The sequence below is a fragment of the Schistocerca gregaria genome, chromosome 3 (genome assembly GCF_023897955.1).
Source record: "Schistocerca gregaria isolate iqSchGreg1 chromosome 3, iqSchGreg1.2, whole genome shotgun sequence".
Taxonomy (NCBI): domain Eukaryota; kingdom Metazoa; phylum Arthropoda; class Insecta; order Orthoptera; family Acrididae; genus Schistocerca; species Schistocerca gregaria.
Genome location: NC_064922.1, coordinates 763240211 through 763263982, shown reverse-complemented (window position 1 = coordinate 763263982; position 23772 = coordinate 763240211).

Below are 23772 nucleotides of genomic sequence, written 5' to 3'. Positions count from 1 at the left end.
GCGCAGACGTGAATAAAGAGTACGTTTCCATAAAAGTGAAATGGATTTGTGACCACCTCATATGTGATTACACTGTCAACGTTTCTGCAACTATTTATAGCAATCTTCATTAGTGGAGTAAATCTGATGGAGTCGGTAGTGATTCAAATGGCTCTGAGCACTATGGGACTTAACATCTGAAGTCATCAGTCCCCTACAACTTAGAACTACTTAAACCTGACTAACCTAAGGACATCACACACATCCATGCCCGAGGCATGATTCGAACCTGCGACCGTAGCTGTAGCATGGTTCCAGACTGTAGCGCCTAGAACCGCTCGGCCACGCTGGCCGGCAGGAGTCGGTAGTAAATCAAATATGACTCGCCCACACACCAAGTAGGATTTTGTTGAATTTCTTTGCTTTTTGCAAGCAGAAAATAATCCACCTCCCGCAAGACAGTCTAGTACGAAATTTTGAAGTGAACCGTGTTACTTTTTCCATAATTTGTGCAAAAGACATGAACATAAGTACAGGGATTTCTATATTAGATATCTAAAAGTAAAGATAAATAATTTCAAGTTGTTAAGGCTTTCGTGGCCACTTGTTGACAAACTGACTATTGGTCTCTGTCTCGGGTTCTTCGGCCGACGTTCATCAAATTATTTTACTGACGTTTCGCCAACACGAGAGGCTGGCATTGTCAAAGCTTTATTGCCACAGGCAATACACGCATTCACAAATGTGTTATAAGAAGACGGTTCAGAAAATAACATCAAAAACTTCTGACTAAAATAAATACTATAAAAGCTGGGTATGATCATTTTCTGGAAACAAGTTGTATAAAAATGCAGAGAAAGGTAGGTCAATGTCGCCCTCAGGTAGCAAGTCACATTGTGGAAGCCCTAGAAGGATATCTCCCGTGTGACAAGAGGAAACCACATGGATCATTTGTGGAAAGAAATTTGTTCTGTCAGTATGAGGACTGAGGATAAACAACGTCCAGTAACTAAACCCTCAAGTTTACTTAATGCCACTTTTAGGTAACTAATTTAGAACCATCTTGTTTATAAATCATGGCTCTTTTAAGGGGCTGAATGACTCGCATTTATACTGGATCTTTTTCCGTGAATGTGCTTCAGGGAGAGGTGGTTCCAAAATGACACGGAACCAGTTTTGTAGTTGGAAGAAATACAGAGAAAAAGCTCAATTAGCAGGAGACTGGAGAAACTAGAGCGCTGATTGTCTCTGAATTTGTATCTGTAAGCGCGTGCGATATAAGAGCAGGAGAAAAAACTGCAGCTAGGGGGAATAAAGACAAACGAACAAACGATTTTCTGTACTTATTTGCATTTTTTACAGTTATGTCATAATAAAGTAACCTTCAATAAATTACTGTCAACCTGTGTACTGCTGTAAGCAACCAGTCTCTCTGTCTACTCCTCCGTGGTGAGTGGGATGATACAACTTGAAACGGAGTATCATGCTTTTAATCTGTGTGATACCTATCAGGTAAATAACACTCGCTTGAGCTCTGGAATTGAGTTGTGTAATTTGTTTTTGTCTATCCTGTACAGTTTAGAAGTTATTAATGTGGTTGCGGCGACTAGGGTTTTACATTGCACGGGATGAACAACACGTAGAACACGTGTTATTGCAGTCGGTATTACGGTAATTTCCCAACTTTGTACATTAATAACCTCTATACTGCACAAGGTAGACAGAAACAAATTACACTACTCAATTCCAGATCTCAAACGAGTGTTATTTGATGTGTCATACACCCCCCTTCCCATTAAAAAAAAAAGACATGAATCTAAAATGGCGGCTTTCAAGATGGCGGCCATGAATGACATACACTCCAAGAGTTGCGGCCCCACATCAAACCTATGTTCCCATCACCACATTTCAATTTCCCCTTTAATCTTCCTATTTATGAAGGTGTCCAAAGACTTTTGACTCGTCCTGTATGCATACTGAAGAGCCAGAGAAACAGGCACACGTTACTGAAGAGAGGAGGAAACTGGTGAAACTGGTACACATACCTAATATCATGTAGAGCTCCCGCGAACACGCAGAAGTGCCGCAACACGACATGGTATGGACGAGACTGACTTGTTAGTCTCTGAAGTAGTGCTGAAGGTAACTGAGAAATTGACACCATGAATCCTACAGAGCTGTCGCTGACCCCATAAGATTACGAGGGTGTGGAGATCTCTTGTGAACAGCAAGTTGCAAGCATCCCAGATATGCTCAATAATGTTCATGTCTAGGGAGTTTCGGACTAGCGGAAGTGTTTAAACTCAGAAGAACGATCCTGCAGCCACTCTGTAGCAATTCTGGTCGTGTGAGGTGTCGCATTGTCCTGATGAAATTGCGCAGGTCTGTCAGAATACACATCGGTCATGAATGAATGCAGATGATCAGAGAGGATGCCTAAGTGCATGTCATCTGTGAGAGTCGTATCTAGACGTATCAAGGGCCCATATCACTCCAACTGCACACACCCCACACCATTGCAGAGCCTCCACCAGCTTGAACAGTTCCCTGCTGACATGCAGGGTCTATGCATTCATGAGGTTGTCTACACACCCGTACATGTCCATCGGCTCGACACAGTTTCAAGCGAGATTCGTCCGACGAGGCAACAACAGTCCAATGGCGGTGCTGATGGCCCCAGGTGAGTCGTAAAGCTTTGTGTCGTGCAGTCTTCAAGGGGACACGAGTTGGCCTTCGGCTCCGAAATCCCATATCGATGATGTTTCGTTGAATGGTTCGCACGCTGACGCTTGTTGATGAATCAGCACTGAAATCTGCAACAATTTGCGGAAGGGCTGCACATCTGTCAAGTTGAACAATTCTCTTCAGTCGTCGTTGTTCCCGCTTGCAGGGTCTTCTTCCGGCCGCAGCGATGTCAGAGATTTGATATTCACGGAACACTCGTGAAAGTTTCTTACGGGGAAGTTTTTGGAAATTTGTGGGAAGTTCCTGCGGGACCAAACTGCCGAGGCCATCGGTCCCTAGGCTTACACACTACTTAATCTAACTCAAACTGACGTACGCTGAGGACAACACACACACCGATATCCTACGGAGGACTCGAACCTCCGACGGGGAAAACCACGCGACTCGTGACCCGTGGCAATACGCCTGAGACCGCGCGGCTACCCCGCGAGGCCACGAGAAAATCCCCACTTCATCGCTACCTCTGAGATGCTGTGTCCAATTACACGTTCGCCAACAATAACACCACGTTCAGTCTCGCTTGAAGCTTGATAACCTGCCATTGTGGCAACAGTAACCGACCTAACAATATTATAGCAAAAATTACATATATATAATTTTGAACTCGACAGTTACTATTTCTATCACTTTCTTCCTGTGAAGCACACACCATTACACAGATGAAAACGCGATTGAGTAACCACGGTTTAACGAAGCCCAATCCGACCTTTTGTACTAAAGGAAACGGGCGTTCTAGAATTAAGGTGGTTCTGAGAATCTGCGTGTAATCAGTGGAAGGAATCAATTCTGACTTCCAAACTCCACCACAGGCCCACACAGAACAGCGGATGTGACTAGGGAGTTTAAAAAGAATGAAGTGCCATGGCCTTGCAGTTTCTCATAAGCGACACATTTCTGCAGCAACACTTTAGGTGGTGTACGGAACGATGCCAGTGGACAGTGGACAACGGGAATCTAGTAATTTGGAGTCATAAATCACGTTACATCCCGTGGCAATTTGATGGCAGGATTTTGTGTATGGCGAGTATAACTTTACCCGTCAGCACGCGTAGCGTCTCGGGTGAAGTACGGAGGAAGCGGTGTTATGGCCTATTGGCGTTTTTCTTGGTTGGAATGTGGTCCCCTCATTATGTTTACGAAAACGCTTAGTGAGGAAGGATATGAACATATTTGACAACATTGTGTACTGCTAACACTAGAGAAATAGTTCTCAGATGATGTCTATATGAGCATGATAATGCACCATGTCATAAAACAACCTCTGCGAAGTAATGGTTTGTGGACAGTAACAGCCATTGCTCCACAAACATTAAGCAGAGTTCAAGGTGTGACAAGGGCGAAGAGTGGACACACACCATATTAATGTCCACTAGTATGTATCCTATTACTCTTTTGCGATGGGCAAAATAACGTGTCTCTACACGCAGCATCGGAATTACGCTAGCCGCTATTTTGTTGTTTTAATACCAAACATAATTTGTAGCTCATGTCGCGGAGGCTATAAGTTGCCGCTGAATCGCAGCTCATATATTGAAGCACACTTGTTTACTGATAAATAACCGAACTGCGGATCAAAAAACAGCAGTTTCAAACCATAGCTGACTTTTATTGACTGTACATAGTGTGTTTCAGACAATTTGACGATGGCTTGTCACTATTAGTTGGCAACAGATAAGAATTAATCACTGTTTTAATCATATGCCAGATGAGTACAGTTACGCAATAAGACGCACGAATTCTATAATGAGATCCAAATGTTCTACTGAAAAAAATTGTCAGTAAAGGTAGTAAACCAATCGATTTCTCAGTTTCGGGAATATTCTTAAGCCCATTTAACAAGCCACTCACACAATGCTTACAGTAGACTGAACTCCAAAGCCGAATAAATGCTTGAAAAATTCCGTATCCTAACAAATGCAAAATAACTGATGCTCGCCTATAAACAAGAAATTTTGATACTGGATACTGGCCACCGTAGATCTTCGCCTGAAGTTAACTAATTACCCATAACATGTTACTTCGACCGACTGTGTCTGTATCGCCAGCAAGATTAGTTTAACAAAATATGGTCGCAAGATTAGTGATTCCTCTGGAAGAATAGTCTGTCAAAATTATGATGATCATGATGTTTGGATTTGGCGGCTCGCAACAGCGCGCTTTTTAGCGCCCGTACAAATTCTCTACCTTTACTCACCATTATCTCGACACTTTCATGAACGATGACGAAATGATGAGGCAACACAAATACGCAGACATCTCGAGGCAGGTGAAAATTCCTGATCCCGCCGGGAACCGAAACCGGAACCCAGTGTTCGGGAAACGAGAACGCGACGCGAGACCACTAGCTGCGGACGTGTGACAAGGTGCTGCTCCCCTGGAAGATGACGGATTCGCTCTCTCCTGTCGGCATGATGATGGAGGTATCGACATTCATCAGAGCACGCAACGCCCCGCCACTGCACCAACGTCCAGTGCCGAAGGTCACGTGCCCATTTCAGTCGTGGTTGCCGACCCGTGGTGTTGAACAATTGCATCGGTCGTCGACTGCGGAGGCCCATCTTTAGGAACATTCTGTGCATTCAACGTTCAGACACATGTTTACTCTAACCTGCACTCAAGTCTGATGTTAGTTCCGCCACAGTTCACCGGCTGTGTTGTTTTACTATCCGCCCAGCCAACGACGTTCGACATCTGAAATGAGGGGCGGCCCCTCAACCCCACAACGTCTGGACGTTCACCTTGGTTTCATCACGTGTCGAAGACACCCACCACAGCACTCCTTGAACACCCAACCAGTTGTGGAGTTTCCATCACAATCTGCCCTCGGTCAAACTTTGATCGCGCACCTTCTCATGCCATACACGAACAGTAGGCTCATTATACTGCATGCACTGTGAATGTGTCTGACAAGCAAATATTCCTCCCCAGGTGACGCTGCTATCTCCTGGACCGATTTATGTCGATAACAGGTCGGTGGTCATAATGTTCTGGTTGATCAGTTGGTTCTAGTGATCTCTGTTTCATTTATATTATGGTCATATTTATGTCTTCTAGTTCAGCTTGCGTCCAGGTCTATTTGTTTATTTTTCTCTCGTATCAATCCCTAAGATACAACTCTCCATTTATTTCCGAGCGACCCTAAGTATTTGAGTTATTTTCTCATTAAAACTTCATTGTAAACTTTCCTTTTCAGACAAACTGTAAACTTAGCTGTGAAACCCCTGTTCAGTTTACAAATGGTACTCCGGTCCATTATCGACACAGATTTTTTTGTCATCCATGAACTGTCTTACAAGCATAAATTCATCAGTTCGTTCTGCATTTTCATTATTAACTGGAATTGTTTCTATTTAGATGAGGAGTTAGGTTACACAAGGTATCCGCGGAATGAAGACACTTCTCTGTCTGCAATTATTTCTAGTAAATTTGTAAGCATATTGTTGTATCGCCGCCTACTCTCTCTGGCGAGGACAAAGCGCGATTGTAAGGCAGTCTTGATTTAGTTTCTGTGGTGCAGTTATCAAGCAGTGCCGACGCCGCTGCCATCGAACGCAAATCGAGGTAATATAAGTTCCTTCCACGTAAGTTGGGTATTTACAAAAGTGTTTAAGGATCTTCAGTGCTGATATATTTGAGAAATGATGACTCTGAAATCGAATATCGAGTCACAAGGACACGAATCAATCTTGTCGCCACGGTTACGGGACAAGTAACGTGGACTGGATCAAATCTGACTGAACATTTCATGTGAGAGAGAATGAAATACAATGGGTTGACCAAATTTCGGAGATAGTACTATTAAGCAGCCACTTCGCAATCGCTCAGGCTCACGCACGTGATAATAATTGGTGATGCCAATATAATGGATTCACGGTAATCGGAAGAACTGTGCCATCTGCCTAAACATATAAAACCTTATTCGAACAGTGGATTTTATGTGCTGTGTTCCCTGTAACTAATCTGAGTGATTAAGAATTCATACAACAGACTTAAGTACGTTTCGACTGACAACATCCACTAACCGTATGATAATATTTTTAAGTAAAGCAGCACAACTGGTAAGTTCATCATACAGTATATTTGGATGTTATCGGATAAATTTGAATCTTATTGTGTGAGTGACAACCTGTCACAACTACTATGACTTTTACCTGGTAGTGAGATAAGCCATGACGACAGCAGTTCAGATTCAGCCAGATAAGTGGATTTAGGCACGCTGCCGTACAATATCTAATCCACCAACTGTGTTCACGTAAGTTCGTGCACCATTCGCGTCGTCCTATGGGGCATCTGGTGTTTTCACCCCCGCAAGTGCTATCTTCACACGTCTTTCTTCTGGCATATGGGCTACGTGGCCCGCCCACTGGATTCGTTTGTTGTTCATCTCTTATGATTAATAAAATTCTTTTCCGGGCTATTATGCCGTGGTCTGATGGATTTCGCATTGTAACCCGGCGTTTCGTCCCCATCTGCGGAGGACATCTTCAAGGGGGTTCGTGGCTTCTGTTAACTTCAGTAGTGAGACAGTGTGTGTTTCGGAAGTTAACAGAAGCCACGAACCCCCTTGAAGATGTCCTCCGTAGATGGGGACGAAACGTCGGGTTACAATGCGAAATCCATCAGACCACGGCATAATAGCCCGGAAAAGAATTTTATTAATCATGACAGTTCCGGCCGTGAAAGTTTACATTTTACAATTGTTCATCTCTTGTCAGATTGTTGGTTCTTACATTAAGAGGTAGATTTCCTCATTCTTCTTCCTCCTCCACTCTCCTTATGGAAGATGGTTTCCCAAATCTTCTACTTCTTTTTTCAAGTATTAATAATTTCTCCTTTTCTCGTTTATCCAAGCTCCAGGTTCCGGAGACGTACATGACTGCTGGGCATATCAGTTCGTTAAGTACTCTCAGCTTGTAATGTATTGTACTGTATTGAACTGACGACTTAGAAACGACAGAGAGGCTTCGTCCCCGCCGTTGCCCTCAGTGGTTCGCAACCCCACAACAGGCTGCAGCAGTCCACTCACCCTACCGCCGCCGCCACTGGGTTATGGTGTGGTTCGTCCCCCAATGCCCCCCCCCCCCCCCTCACCCCCGGGAACGTCTCACACCAGACGAGTGTAATCCCAAATGTTTGCATGGTAGAGTAATTATGGTGTACGCGTACGTGAAGACAGTGTTTGCACTGCAATCGCCGACGTAGTGTAACTGAAGCGGAATAGGGGTAACCATCCCGAACTCGCCGAGGCAGATGGAAAACCGCCTTAAAAACCATCCACAGACTGTCCTGCACACCGGATCTCGGCACTAACCCGACGTTAATAAGGAAAGAAGCTTTTCTTTTTTTTTTTAATATTTTCTGTCTTCCATTTTCTCTGTTGAGGTTAAATAACTTGTTAAACACTATTGTTGCTCAAAGCAATTAAATAGCATTACTCTGTTGCTCATAATTACTTATGTTTCTTGTATTTATTTATTCATGCTATGGTGGATAAATAAATGTAACCATTCAAACGACAAAAGACGTTGCTATCCTGGGTTCGCCCTTCCATGCTTTCCTTGTCCTACCGCATTATGGGCTTAGGAATTTCAGTATTATTTAATCTATCAAGGTTAGGGCCAGGTGGTCCTCTGTTACATGTAGCCAAACATTCTACAATCTGCATTATAATCGTTACAGTAAGTATGTTATAATATATATACGATATAAAACTTATAAGCAGGTACAGGACGGTACATCTAAGTGCACATGGAGGAATCAGTGCAGGAGAAAAAATTCTGATGAAGATTGACGAAAGAAAGTGGCACGACTGATTGACAAATGTAAATAGATAGGAGCGTAAGCGCGAAAAAATGGCCATGTACTGCTACCATTGAGAGAACGTTATGTGGGTGAAAGAAGGGCATTGAACTGCGTGCACAGTGCGGGATAGTATGTTCCAAAGATGCGAGAGTATCCACAGAGAGGGACGTTGCGAATGTTCTGGTTTTGTGGATGGGAGCAGATAAGGTACCAGATAAGTGAGACGCTGTGTTTCGATTGTGATGAGATGAGAGGTACTTAACCTCTGATGCGAGTTACTGGGGTAGATTTGCACTGAGGAACTGGAGAAGTAAACATAGCGTATTTCAGTCACATAACTCGCCTCACCTGGCCGCAACCAACTTTATAGGCTGTATGTAGCACTGGTGTGGACAGAAGGAATGCTGTTTGAGGCGAGATGCAGTCAAGCATTCGTGCTTTTGTTCTACCCATCTAGTGTTCACCCTGCTCGTGCCGTACTGGATTACATCACAGCTGTATCGGTTCGACAAAACACTTATTTAACAAGATTTCTTTTAGCTCCAAAATTGTTTTCAGAGCATAGAGACGAGCAGAAACCATCTGGCATGTAGTTTACCTACTTTATGTCCAGATTATCCCCAGTTATACACAAATTCCTTACTAAAACTTCCTTACAAATTAAATCTGATTGCCAAACTGGGACTCGAACGAGGGACCGTAGCCTTTCATAGGCAAGTGCTCTACCACCAGTGCTACCCAAGCGCGACTCACAACCAGTCCTCACAGCAGTACTTCTTTAACACGATGTTCCCTACGCTCTAGACTTCACAGAGGATCCCCTGCATACCATGGAGGAGTATGAGGCCTGGAAGACAGGATATTACAGAGACACTTCTCAGCCACAGCTAATCTTGTGTGTAGTTTGGGAGGTGTTAGACAAAGTACTAGTTACATTGAATTTGCGAGAACGAGTCGTGAAGTGCTTAGAGAACTCAGCCGACATAGCACTTTTGTTAGAAAATCAGAAGTCCCAGGTTCGAGTCCTGATTCGGCAAATGGATTTCAGCTAGCAGGAAGTTTCAAATCAGTACACCCGCTGCTGCAGAGTGACAGTTCTTTGTGGAAACAGTTATTCAGGCTGTGTCGAAGCTGCGACTCTGAAGTACCATTTCTTCCAAGACTGCTAGTCCCCCAAGGCTGCAGAAGAACTTTTGAGGTGTCCGGAAGGTAGAAGACGATGAATTGGCGAATGCTTAGCTGTCAGGACGAGCAGTGAGTTGTGCTTGGGTAGCTCAGTCGGTAGATCACTTGCCTCTGAAAAACCAACCTAGCACATTATAGTTCCTGGTCCCCAACTCCAGTATCGTCTGCTTTTGTTTTAAACATTGTAAGGCTTAGATAAAAATATTTCATAATTTGAAGACTTGGATGATTTTAAACTGAAAAATTTCCCTGTAGGCCTGTTCAGTGTTAAAAGGTATTTAGTGGACATTTTGAAAGTCCTCGGAATATGCTCAACATTGTAAAATATGGACTTTTACTTGAGAGACCTCTGCCATAGCCAGAGCGATAGGAGAAGAACTTTTACACAGTGGTATTAAAGAAAATGAGATTTGTTGAGAAACGCCTACAAAAACGTCACAAAATTATCAACCGAAATAGTGCTATGCTCGTTCGGTCAACGTTGAAAGGTATGTGCTAAGGTCTGATCAGGGCAGATCCAAAATATAAAGTCTGTAGTTGCCAACTGTAAGGTGGAACGAGTATAATATCTTTGAATAGGAGAATCTTTGATGGTTAAGAGAGCCGGGCGCGCGCAGTAAAAAACCGTGGAGTCGCAGGTAGGTGCCCGGAGGAAGCAGACGTGTGCTTTAAGGTAGGAGTCGCGCACGCTGCGAATTTACCCTAAGAAAACTTTATCTCATAAACGAGAGAAGAAATATAATGATTTCGAATTTGCTTTTGTTAGATAATGTTCAGAGTTAGGATTTGTACGTCCAAGGTTCGATACAGTAAGCGTTTTGTAAAATTTTTTGTAAGTGGGATTTGTGCTACAAGAATGTTGGAAATGGTAGGTTTTGTGTATGACTTAAAATTTTAACAATATATATATTGAGATCAACATTGTGTTTAAATCTAACAGCCTGAATCAGATCGTTTGCTTGTATTGAACATGAAAATGAGTAATAAGGTAAAGTTACCCACCAATGAAAGAACGTAAAGAAAATGAGGCCTCTATGCATTATATATGTGCAGTTCATGGTTTGAAATAGATTTTGGTATAAGTAACGTTATCAGAGCAAAGTTATTTCAAATAGCTAATTTTATGCCATTGCACAACTGGCATTATTCAAGTAAAGGTACAATTTCATTAAGTAAACATCGGGGCCATCTTAATGCCATTGCAGAAACGGCATTATTCTCTTAAACTTGATTTCTAAGTCAAATACGTGTTGCATTTCTGGAAAAACGGAGTGCAAGAAACAAGTTCACAGACGCAGTCATATGCAGGTTTGTAGAATAACTAATTTAGAACAAGCTTATCATTGATACTTTCACAAATAAAAATTGATACAATTTTGGTTAGATACTTTCACTTGGCGACCCTGCTGATTACATACTTTCGACGTGTTTTATCGGTAGCTTTGTATGCAGCTGAGTGATTCGAGGCAGTGCATTTGGAGTAGCCTTGTTCATATAGAGAAGGGCGTGTGTCTTTGCGCTGGCGCTAGTGAGGGGATAAATGCACAGGCAGTGTGGCGGCACGCCTCGCCTCGCCTCTGCCAGCCTCCTCGCAGCTGCGACGTCAGCGGCCCTCGTAGCCCATTCACGAGCTGCCGCCGCCGCCGCCGCCACCGCCGCCGGCGCCCTTAACGATAATGGCTGTTCGTGCACAGGGTCCCTTCCTGCACCGTGGCCAGCACGCCTGCTGCGACCGGCACTTGCTCAGAGACCGCGTTTCACTGCCCGTAATCGCTAATGCTGTATTCATCATCAAGGTACTGCTGGAACCGCTCCTCAGACGCCCGAACGGTTGTAGGGATGTTGCCAACATACGCTGAAGAAGCTGATCTCAGAAATGCTAGGATATTTGCAGTAAGGGGCCGAGAGAGAGATGGGGAGTGGGTGATGAAGAAAGACAGGAAGGTTACCGAAGGTACCGTGCTGACAAGTTGTAGCTACACAAGATACTCGGAATTAACACAGTGATAAATAAGTATCCAGTCTGGATTTTGGCAATGTAAGGAAGGAGTACATAGACGGTCTATACAAGGGCGATGTACTCGAGGACAATATTATGGAAATGGAAAAGCAGGTAGATGAAGATAAAATGGGACACATGACACTGCATGAAGGGTTTGACAGAGCACTGAAAGACCTGAGTCGAAACAAGGCCCAAGAAGTAAACAACATATCATTAGAAATCCTGATGGCCGTGGGAGAGCCAGTCCTGACAAAACTCTACCATCTGATGAGCAAGATGTATGAGACAGGCAAGATACCCTCAGACTTCAAGAAGAATATAGTAATTCCAATCGCGAAGATATCAGGTTTTGATAGATGTGAAAATTATCAAACTATCAGTTTAATAAGTCACAGCTGCAAAATACTAAAGCGAATTCTTTACAGACGAATGCAAAAACTGATAGAAGCCGACCTTGGAGAAGATCAGTTGGGATTCCGTAGAAACGTTGGAACACGTGAGGCAATACTGATCTTACGACCTATCTTAGAAGAAAGATTAGCATTTGTAGACTTAGAGAAAGCTTTTGACAATGTTGATTGGAATACTCTGTTTCAAATTCTGAAGGTCGAAGTGGTAAAATACAGGGAGCGAAAGGCTATTAACAATTTGTACAGAAACCAGATGGCAGTTATAAGAGTCGAGGAGCATGAAAGGGAAGCAGTGGTTCGAAAGGGAGTGAGACGGGGCTGTAGCCACTCCCCAATGTTATTCAATCTGTATATTGAGAAAGCAGTAAAGGAAAAAAAAGAAAAATTCGGAGTAGGTTCACCGATGACATTGTAATTCTGTCAGAGACAGCAGAGGACTTGTAAGAGCAGTTGAACAGAATGGACAGTGCCTTGAAAGGAGGATATAACGTGAACATCAACAAAAGTAAAACGAGGATAATGGAATGTAGTTGCATTAAATTGAGTGATGCTGAGGCAATTAGATTAGGAAATGAGACACTTAAAGTAGTAAAGGAGTTTGCTACTTGGGGAGCAAAATAACTGATGAATGGTCGAATTAGAGAGCATATAAAATGTTGAGTGGCAATGGCAAGGAAAGTGTTTCTGAAGAAGAGAAATTTGTTACCATCGAGTATAAATTTAAGTGTCAGGAAGTTGTTTCTGAAAGTATTTGTGTGGAGTGTAGCAATGTATGGAAGTGAAACATGTACGATAAATAGTTTGGTCAAGAAGAGAATAGAAGCTTTCGAAATGTGGTGCTACAGAAGAATGCTGAAGCTTAGATGGGTAGACCACGTAACTAATGAGGAGGTACTGAATAGAATTGGGGAGAAGAGGAGTTTGTGGCAAAACTTGACAAGAAGAAGGGACCAGTTGGTAGGACATGCTCTGAGGCATCAGGGGATCACAAATGTAGCATTGGAGGGCAGTGTGGAAGGTAAAAACCGTAGAGAGAGAGACCAAGAGACGAATACACTAAGCAGATTCAGAAGGATGTAGGTTGCAGTAGGTACAGGGAAATGAAAAAGCTTGCACAGGACAGAGCTGCATGAAGAGCTGCAACAAACCAGTCTCAGGACTGAAGACCACAACAACAACAACAACAAGGCACCAAGGAGGCAGTTCTAATTATGAACGTGATATGGGAAGAAAGACTGAAAACAAATCAGCTCTTGTCAAGCTAGAAAAAAAATGTTCTACAGTCTAAAGTGATGCAGGATGTCCAAAACGGTACTGAAACAGAGGATGACAGACAAGAGGCCGAAATACTAAATGTCTTTTTCAAAGCTGTATCATAGAGGAAGACTGCACTGTGGTCCCTTCTCTAGATTGTCGCATATATGACAAAATGGTACATATCGAAATAGATGAATATCGAAATAGATGACACAGGGATAGAAAAACAATTAAAATCGCACAAAAGTGGAAAGGCCGCTGGACCTGATGGGATATCAGTTCGATTTTACACAGAGTATGTGAAGAAACTTGCCCCCCTTCTTGCAGCTGTGTGCCGTAGGTCTCTAGAAGAGCGTACCGTTCCAAAGGATTGGAAATATGCTTTCTTGTGATATAGTATAAGTTAGTAATTTTTTTGATATTTTTTCTATACTTCTTCTGTGATAACTTTCTTCTTCCAAAATATCTTGCTTCTACGCCAAGAGGAAATGCACTATGGGTTTTATTAAGTGAGCTTTTGACTATCAAACTGACGTTACACAAATGTCCGTAGCTTTTGACGGGATTGACTTGGCAGCGTAACAATTGTACACCGCCAAAGGGCTATATAATTAGTATGTGACGTAAATTTCAACTTGACACGTCAATCCATTCTTGAGAAAACGTGTTATTTTGGATGGAGAGACAGACAGAAAGTCCAATAAAAAATGATAAAAAATTCGTGTGATATAAACAGAAATTAACATTTTCGGACTTTTCACTGAATCTGTACAGTAAAAACTTTCTTCTTAGCAAATTTAATGATTTTAGACCAACGGGAAGTACCCTATACGCTTTAATGAGTGAGTATGAGAGTATCTTTGAATGCACTGACTTACAAGATAACACTTATTATACCACCAAGGGAGCATATATCTTTAGTACGACATAAATTTGAACTTGATATGTCTACCCATTACTGAGAAATAGGAGTTTTACGAGACGGATGGTCTAACAGTCTGTTAACAAATGAAAAGAAAATAAAGGCGTTAAGTGTAAATTTTCAGATTACTCTCCTTGTTCGTAGCGTGAAATTTTCCATCTTGGCAAACTTCATGATTCCAGGTGAACGGGAAGTCTCGTATAGGTTGAGACGACTGATTCTTCGAATATGAAAATGTGTTACATAAACCGCCGTATCTTTTTATTTTATTAACTTAGATGATTTGATTTTACACGACTACACCTTCCTGAGAAAAAGCATTATGAACAGTCGGACAGACAGACAGACAGGGTTCCGTTTGGACTGGGTACGAAATTTAAACTTATGCTCTTTTCAAAATAAATATGGGAAGAATACAATTTAAGATAAAGTATTAAGACATAACTTCGACAACACTGACTTTGTATTGATTCGAATATTGTAACGACAGATATTGAAACAATGTTAGGTATTTACAGACATATTTTCTGAATTGTCAATAGCATAAGCTTGAGAGATGTCAGGGCAAAAGCGGGGGTGTATATGTTGAATCACAACCTTTTTTTGGGTATTGGATCGATTCTGCACAATAGCAGATTCATTGGATGGGAGGTGAGAGCGAGACTGTTAAATACAATCCCGTTGGAGGAAACTAAGATATCGTCTTGAATTTATCAATAATGGAGGCTGTAAAACTCCGAGACTATTTCTTTAAAAGGTCATGTTTGAAAACAATTTACTACCAGCCACATTCGAAGGCGGTTTGTTTAAAACACGACCAGTTTCCAGCTTATGCCCATATGTATGTGATTAGATTGAGTTCCATCTTTTACACACACGTCTGGGTACCTGATCTATGACAATCCCCAGAACTGAAAGTGTGACGATGAAAGTGAATATGATAAGCTGAAGATGGTTACAAGTTCTAAACGTCGTGTTTGAAATAAACCACCATCAGTTGTGTATGGCAGCGGGTTTTCTTCGAAATGACCCTTTAAAAATATTGCCGATCACCGGCCTCAGCGAAATGAACCTTACCAGAAGACAATAGAGAACAATTCTTTTCTCGTCCCTGTGGAGGGACCGGGTATAAAAGGCCAGATGTGTTGATAACTTGGGACGAGACAGCGTAGGACACACTGCCTGGACAAACATCGAAGGTAGGTAAGTGGTTGTAGAGGAGGATGAAGAACTACTTTGTAGACGGACAGCGAGAGAGACGAGACGTGTCGTGCGCCAGTCAACGTGAGAGGTTGGGTGTTCGTGCCATTAAGGTCACTAAGGTCGCAGAAGACCATGTTGCAGTATGCTCGTAAATACTCCATGTATAGCATAACACTGGCGTAATTGTTCTCCTGATTTTTCAACCATCGAGGGAATTTGAACGTTCTTGTCATCATAGCCTATGCAATGAAATGCATTATGAGTACACGCAATATTTAACAATATACCGGTGTTCGTGTGTTCTTTTGGATGACCACCCCTAATAACTGATTGTAATTTGCTACTCTCCACTAATCTAGCAGCTCTGTAATCGATCAACGGTCCCAATATTGCTGTTCAGCATTGCACGTAGGATCTAACCGATGTTTCTCGATCTATAACATTCCTGATTCGATTAATTTGACGGACTGTTCTTCCTGAGGAATCGTTGATCTTGCGACCGTATTTTCTTCAACTAATCTTGCAAGCCATATGTAAGGTGTCAGGCAAATCCAACACCTTCCATGAAAACCCTGACATGATAAGCAAAGCCAATAGTATATCACATAGCTCCGAATAAATCGTGGGATTAAATTAACCAAAGTAATACGAGTGAGCAAATGGAATACCACAGACTAAATCAAGAATGCCTAAATGCATGTCGTACCTTCCCACCGTGAGACCGACGCAGTTCCGAGGGGAGAAACGGGAACAGAAGCCAAGAGCAGAACCGTGTTAAGCTAGAAGGCCCTACGATTAGGGACGGACTGGCACCCACGTCGCCAGCCTACCTCTAAGACTACCACCCGCACGTTTTAGCGTGAGACATTTTCGGGTCTCTGTTACGTCAAGGACCACCCCTCAGCCCATGTTAAAAGCTAGAGCCCTCCAGAAAAACAGTATAGATCTTACGATAACACAACAAGGGCCACTACCACCCGCAAGTTTTAGCATGAGACTTTTTCGCGTGTCTGTTACATTAGGACCACCCTCCAGCCCATGTTAAAAGATGGATTCCTCCAGAAGAACAGTATAGATCTTACGATACCGCTAAAAGGACCACACCAGCTGCAGGTTTTAGCGTGAGACTTTTTAGCGTCTCTGTTACGTTGCAAACTTTAAAAACTTTGCCCGACCACGAAAAGTATAATGTTTCTCATTGGATAGACAGAATTTTTGTAGGCGGAGCTTAAGGTTAACATTGAGACCCTGATTGGTCAGATGAAAACACAGCCACATAGTTTTTTTTTTAAACCAGCTTCGGTAAATGTAGTAAGGAGAAGTTGGAGAGAGAGTTGCTTCCGAGATGGCGAGGTGAGCGGAGCTGTGCTGCCCGCCGCTGCCCTGACGCTGCCTAAACACCGACAAGCTAATGAACGTACGCGATGCCTAATTTTTGAGCGCATAAGGCTTCACTCAGAACTGCAGAAGTCTCATCTGTTACACCCCCTTTTTTGCGTAACACTAGTGTCCAACGTTAATTAAAACTCATGGTGTTCACATTTGCCATTTGAAGTAAGATTCTGAAACGCGATAATTTTTCTGTTATATAGTTATTGAGAAGGCACATCAGCCACTGTAATTTACGACAAGTTAGATAAGTAATTAAAGATAATTGAGGGTCACTGTAGACCACTTTGATAGTTTTCTCTTTTGTGAAACTTAATTTAAACCTAGATTATAGGTGTGATATGGCACAGGTCATCCTTCGATCCATTGTAGAACTTGGAAACCCATTCAGGGTTTATTCGTACACATTTTTGTTGAACGCAATTGGTTTTTACCATCCTGTATTAAAACGCTTACTTTTATCAATAGTGAAATTTATAAACAATGTTTTGTGAGTAGAATAAAATATCCAATGGTAAACTTAACTGCTTTTTCGACGTTATTTTACCAGCTAACTAAAAATAGGAAAGCCTTGAACCCCTTCCACTAAGTTTAGTTAGTATTAAGATTCTTTTACAGGGAGTGCAATGGAGCTGACGCTGAGATCATTAAGTATTTGGTTATTTCATCGCTAGTCTAATTGAACTCTTCTGAATTATACATGCCATGTGTGGTCTGGCGTCTCCTTACCAGCAACAGATCCCAGGTTCAAACTAGTTAATTCCCTAAAAAAACAGGCTCAGAGCGTCGTTGCGCGAAAGTGGTAGGGAGACACGATATAAAACAAACAGACACCACCATGAATGTTTAGACATACAGGCACAGTCAATTGAAGTAACAAGTTATAGGTAATTAATTAACCTCGGGCCAAGGTCTACGGGGGACAGCATAAAATCTTCTTGTAGGATACGGAATTTTTCACGGATTTCTTCAGTTGTGGAATTCAGTCTACTGTAAGCAGTGTCTGAGTGGCTTGTTAAAAGGGCTTCCGGGGAACATTCACATGTTCATCCATGGGTCCACTGGAGCTCGTGCAAGTCAACGTGACAGGAAAAAAAAAAAAAAAAATCAAATGGCTCTGAGCACTATGGGACTTTACATCTGAGGTCATCAGTCCCCTAGAACTTACAACTACTTATGAGAGATCAATAGGGACACAACCGATAGGAAGTAGAGAAACAAAAATATTGAGACGGTAACGTAATGTAAGTTGAGTAGGAAATGTTGGAAAAAACATAACTATGTGCATAGCTCAAAACTTCAATTAATGAAGATACTTATTTATATGAAGATGGTATCTGTTCTTTCGGACATGTCCAATAGAACAGATACCATCTTACTATAGTTATGGCTAACCGGCCTTTGACCGCGTTCTTCTGTGCTGTATGCACACGAATATTCCGAACTCTTATGGGACTCGGTAAGACTGTCGGCCAGGATTAATGAGTGTAATGGGCAGGGGCACTACGAATGTAATGTGTGGACATTAAGCTGGGAATGTGGGTCTCACGGTGAGCGTGCAGGGGATAAATCTCTGCAGTCGCACAATCCCCTGTGCCCTCAGTGGCTCAGATGGATTGAGCGTCTGCAATGTAAGCAGAAGATCCCAGGCTCGGGCCTTGATGGAGGTACACGTTTTTAACTGTCCCCGTTGATGTATATCAACGCCTGACGACGGCTTAGGTTCTTGATTTATTTATCGTTTCATTTAATTATTTGTACCGTGTTATCTGTTCTTGACACTTAATGTGTATTCACTGAAACGGCTAAGCACAGGTTCATGGTCTGCTGCACACATCGCATGAATAGGAACAGCTAACGAAGTACCTGGAGCACTTGTACGCTTGTATCTCTCTAATTACATGGCACTAACTTAAGTGTTTTAGTGGTAAACAACGCAAAAAGGCATAGGTTGAACTGAAACAATTTAACGGAAGCAGCTATTAAGTTTAATTTCGAATAATTATTTGCTCTATACAAAAGCTTTTAGCGTAGAACAACCTTCAAACCACCGGCCAGTGTGGCCGTGCGGTTCTAGGCGCTTCAGTCTGGAACCGTGTGACCGCTACGGTTGAGGGTTCGAATCTTGCCTCGGGCATGGATGTGTGTGATGTCCTTAGGTTAGTTAGGTTTAAGTAGTTCTAAGTTCTAGGGGACTGATGACCTCAGTTGTTAAGTCCCATAGTGCTCAGAGCCATTTGAACCATTTGAACCTTCAAACCTTAATGTACGGTCACCTGGAAATACTGCTAAGACTGACGAAAAAGAAATTAATTTGGGTGTCTGAGCCAGAATAAACGCTGCGTGATAGTAAAAGCAAAGCATTACCATTACTCTGTAAGCGACGTTACACAGTGATTTACGCCTGGTTTTCAAAACCAGAGAGATCGAGCTTCATAATTACTTTTATCTTCTTTAACGAAATTAATTACGTTGTCTCTATAGTCAATCATCGCTTAATTTATTCCGTGTGTAATTATTTATGTATGTGTAATCGCTTCAGACACGACGAATACTACGTATAATTAAAAATTACTGAAATTTTCTTCAGCAGCATGGCTTTCAGTGACAACTTGGGTACAAACTTTTTAGGTGCAGTGGTTAAGACAGTCGCCTCGCCTTCAGGAGGACCGCGTATTAAATTATGATGACATGATCTCTATTTAGGTTCTCCGTAGTTTCTGTAAGTCACTCAGCCGGCCGCGGTGGTCTAGTGGTTCTAGGTGCGCAGTCCGGAACCGCGGGACTGCTACGGTCGCAGGTTCGAATCCTGCCTCGGGCATGGATGTGTGTGAAGTCCTTAGGTTAGTTAGGTTTAAGTAGTTCTAAGTTCTAGGGGACGTATGACCACAGAAGTCCCATAGTGCTCTGAGCCATTTGAACCATTTGTAAGACACTCAAAGCAGATACAACGGTGGTTCCGTTTTGAATAACACCGTCGCTATCTTCCCCAGCCTTCTGGACTCACGGCCATGTGTCGTATGCAATTAGAGAGCTACAGCAATAAATATAGAAGCGATAATCAATGCGAAGAGAGAGCGTCTGACTTTGACGTCGGTTGCGTGTGACTGACTGATTTCAACTGCAATTATGTGACTAATTTTTATCAGCAGTGTACTTTATGTGACCCTGATTACACTCATTACAGATTTAGTCACTCTTTCGGCTGCGCTGGAATATTTACGGGTATGATGTCTTGAGATGTAACCGGTAGCGACTTCATAGACAAAACACTGAATGAAATGCACCTGAAGAGGCTTTTCATCGAGCTTTGCCACACTAAAACCTTTATGTACGTGTGCTGTGCATGGCTCGCGTGATCTGCTTGGGGAAGACATGATGGAAGATGTGGACGTCGTTGTGCAGACGTACTTTGCAGTCGTCCCAGCTCATATTAACTGCATCACGCAGTACACTAGGGCAAGACCAAGCATTTATTTACCCGTTTAGGATATTAAACGCTTAGCACAATCTTTTGACCTCAATATTGCTATATCTCAGTACTGAATTAAAATATCGTTTACAAATACTGCTATAATTTAATTCTACATTACAAGCATTCTTTAAGTACTCTTTTACTGAGTCAGAGGATCTATTATGAACCTCGTAGCCATGTACTTCACACAGAAGTAAGTTGTCTGTCGACTAGACTTAACAACATTCACACACAGGACTCTTGGATAGTACTCATTTGGCCATTAGTTGCTTATATCGACCAACAATTGATTTGCCACGATTCAAAATTGGTCATAGTTTCCTCAAGAGTTTGAATCCTTCACTCTTCTTGTTGGGGTCATCCGCTAATTTACATCTCTGGTGTCCAAGCTGTCTTTGAGTCGAAGCTTTGCAGTTCTTTACCGATTTTCCGCATAGGTGACCTAGATTTCTGTCTCATTTCAGGTGCCAGATCTTGCGGTATAGGAAGTTCAGAGATGTCTAGGAAGGCTGTGTATGTACTTGAGGCTAGCTTTGATCGCCTAATTTTAGGAGGCTCTGTTTTCTAGGACGAGGAAGCAGGCACATGGGGTGGTCCAAAGTGTTCCAGAGGGTATGCTTAATGCCTCTTTGCCTTCTTCATTTTGATTCCCACCTTAACTACGTGTGAACTTCTTATCAGCAATATTTAGCAACGCAGTGACAAGGTCTGTTGCTGAAGTCCTTAGCGTGTTCGCTCCACAATCCCAAGTTGTTCCAGCCAATCTCGATGATAGCATTGCGTGACTTATGTTTCTTTTTGTGTCTTTTGGATCTGAGCTATACGGAAGAGCGGAATCTAATTCCACTACAAAGTATTTAGGGTTAGTCTCATGCCTGATGCGCTGGCGATTCGTAGAGGGCTGTTGCTTTAGGTTTGTACTCTAAGTATTCTACATTGACTAACATTGACTTTTAAGTAAACAAAACGGGTATCTGAAAATCCAGAAGGTAGATTATTCCGAATGTAATATCATTCACAGGATAATGCTCCTGTGTCTACTGTCCAGAAAGAGAAATGAAGACAGGCAAGAAACAAAGAATGAGGGAAAAGTTTGATTTCACACTGACCGCGAAGTCATTAGAGAGAAAGCAAATATTAGGCACTTTAACACTAAGTGCACATACATACGAACTAAAAATATCTTTATGTGTATATGACCTCACTATAGCAACTTCTTTTCTGAGATTTCGCACTAAACCACACGCAATTGTAACAGAGGTGGAAGAGACGTCACAGCATGTTATTTATACAGCACCATAAAGTACTTTCCTGTGGGCAATGAATTACTTTTCTTTGTTTATAAATACTGACTAACAGTTTGATAACCAGAAAAATTATGAGATTCTTCAGCTAATTCGGTAGAGATAGAGAAAAAGCTCACAAATGAAACTTATTTGACTCTAGTCTATGAAAAAAGTGAACTGTCATACTGGTGAAGTGAATGAATTTGTAATATGGGGCAGAAGTTTTAAATTACCACAGAGTAAATTCTGATTTACGGTTGAGTCGATAGATCACTTCTGATGAATGATAGTATGGTACACTTACTAAACGGGGAACACTCTTTTAACTCGGCTGTATGTGCTACAGCTTACACTGAATATGTTATGATCACTGCGTATGTCTTTTCACTGGAATTCCTCTGCAGGTATAAAAACGCGATAACAGTGCCACACGCGAAGTATCCATTGGTACTGGCACAATACTGTGTTGTGCATCGCATTCCCTGCGCTGACAAAGCGTGTGTATGTGAGTCCTGCGTTTTGGTAGAACTGTTTACCAATTTCGTTAGCTTTTCTTACATTACGTTGTAAGGTTCATCGATGAAGTATCTATGTGAGGATCCTGAGTAGGACTATTCGAATTAATCCTCCTTCATAAAATATCATTTACTATACAGGGTGTAATCGGTATAAGTGCAGATATTTCTATTGATGGATGAGGACGGTGTATTGAACGACAGTATATCAGCATTTATAGCATTTGTATACTGACATTTCTGTCCATTACAAGTCGTATGTCTGTAGGTCGGTTAGTACTTTCAAGTACACGTGTCAAGAGCAAGCCGATAATGTTTATTTTCCCTGGGCAGTAGGTCAGTTGCTGAAGCGTGGAGGTGTGGACGAAACTTGGTTAGCCTATAACGACAGGCGTAGTGAACTTAGTGGGGCAGAACGATCATGCCGGAAAACATCATATCGCAAAGTTTGTAACGTGTTAATCGGAAGACTGCTTGACACAGAGAAAAAAAACTTCAAATACACTGATCTGTAATGTCTGCACTTAAGCCTGTTATATATATATATATATATATATATATATATATATATATATATATGTGTGTGTGTGTGTGTGTGTGTGTGTTTGTGTATCTGAAAATACTATTATTTGAAATTACTTATATGAACACCACAAGCGGTGCAAGTATTCTTCGAAGATACAAGGATGACGCGCGCGCTCCTTTGTAGAGGTCATCATGGTCTTCATTGTCAAAGATAATATTCTTTCTATTCCTGTAATATGAGGAATAGGCATTAATTTCTCCCATGGCATTCTACATCAACAATACTCTCCTATCAATTTGATACAGGCAGGATGCGCATCCAGCAAGGAACTCTCGTCTGTCGTTTGTCATCTTAAGCTCCTTCACTTCGGTCAGAGTATTTCCCGTTTCATGCAAATCACAGGTTCCAGCAGGGAAAACGTTGTAAACACTGTTAATACTGGAGGTACATGTTTTAGCTACCCCCTTCTTCGCCTGAGTGTTTGTTGACAGCAAACACTGGGGTGCCGCTAATATCTATAATTCAAACTACTGAAATGACTTCAGTTCTGTTCCCAAAACACACATTTACTCACTGATGCACGAATAGAGAACTTCAAGTGATCATCGTACAATATACCCAGCCAGCGACAGTGCTGGTCTGAAGAAGTCCAATTGGTGCAGTATAATCTACATAGTACATAAAACGTAGACTTGAACAGCCAAAAGGTCATTCTTCGCTAAGAGAGGTCTACTGGTATCAAACATTGGCCTTAATTTGAGGAAGAAAGATCTGAGAATGTACTTTTGGAGCACAGGATTTTATAGCGATAAATCATGGCCAGTGGGATAACTAGTGTAGGAGAGTACAGAATTGTGGGAGATGTGGTGCTACAGAGGAATGTTGAAAATCAGTTGGACTGTTAGCATAAGAAATAAGGAGGCTCTCCACAGAATTGGCGAAGAAAGAAACATAAGGAAAACACAGACAAGATGAAGAGACAGGGTGATAGGGCTGCCCATGGTACTAGACGGAACTGTGGAGGGTGAAAGATCTAATTCAAGACAGAGGTTTAAATACATCAGATAAATAATTGA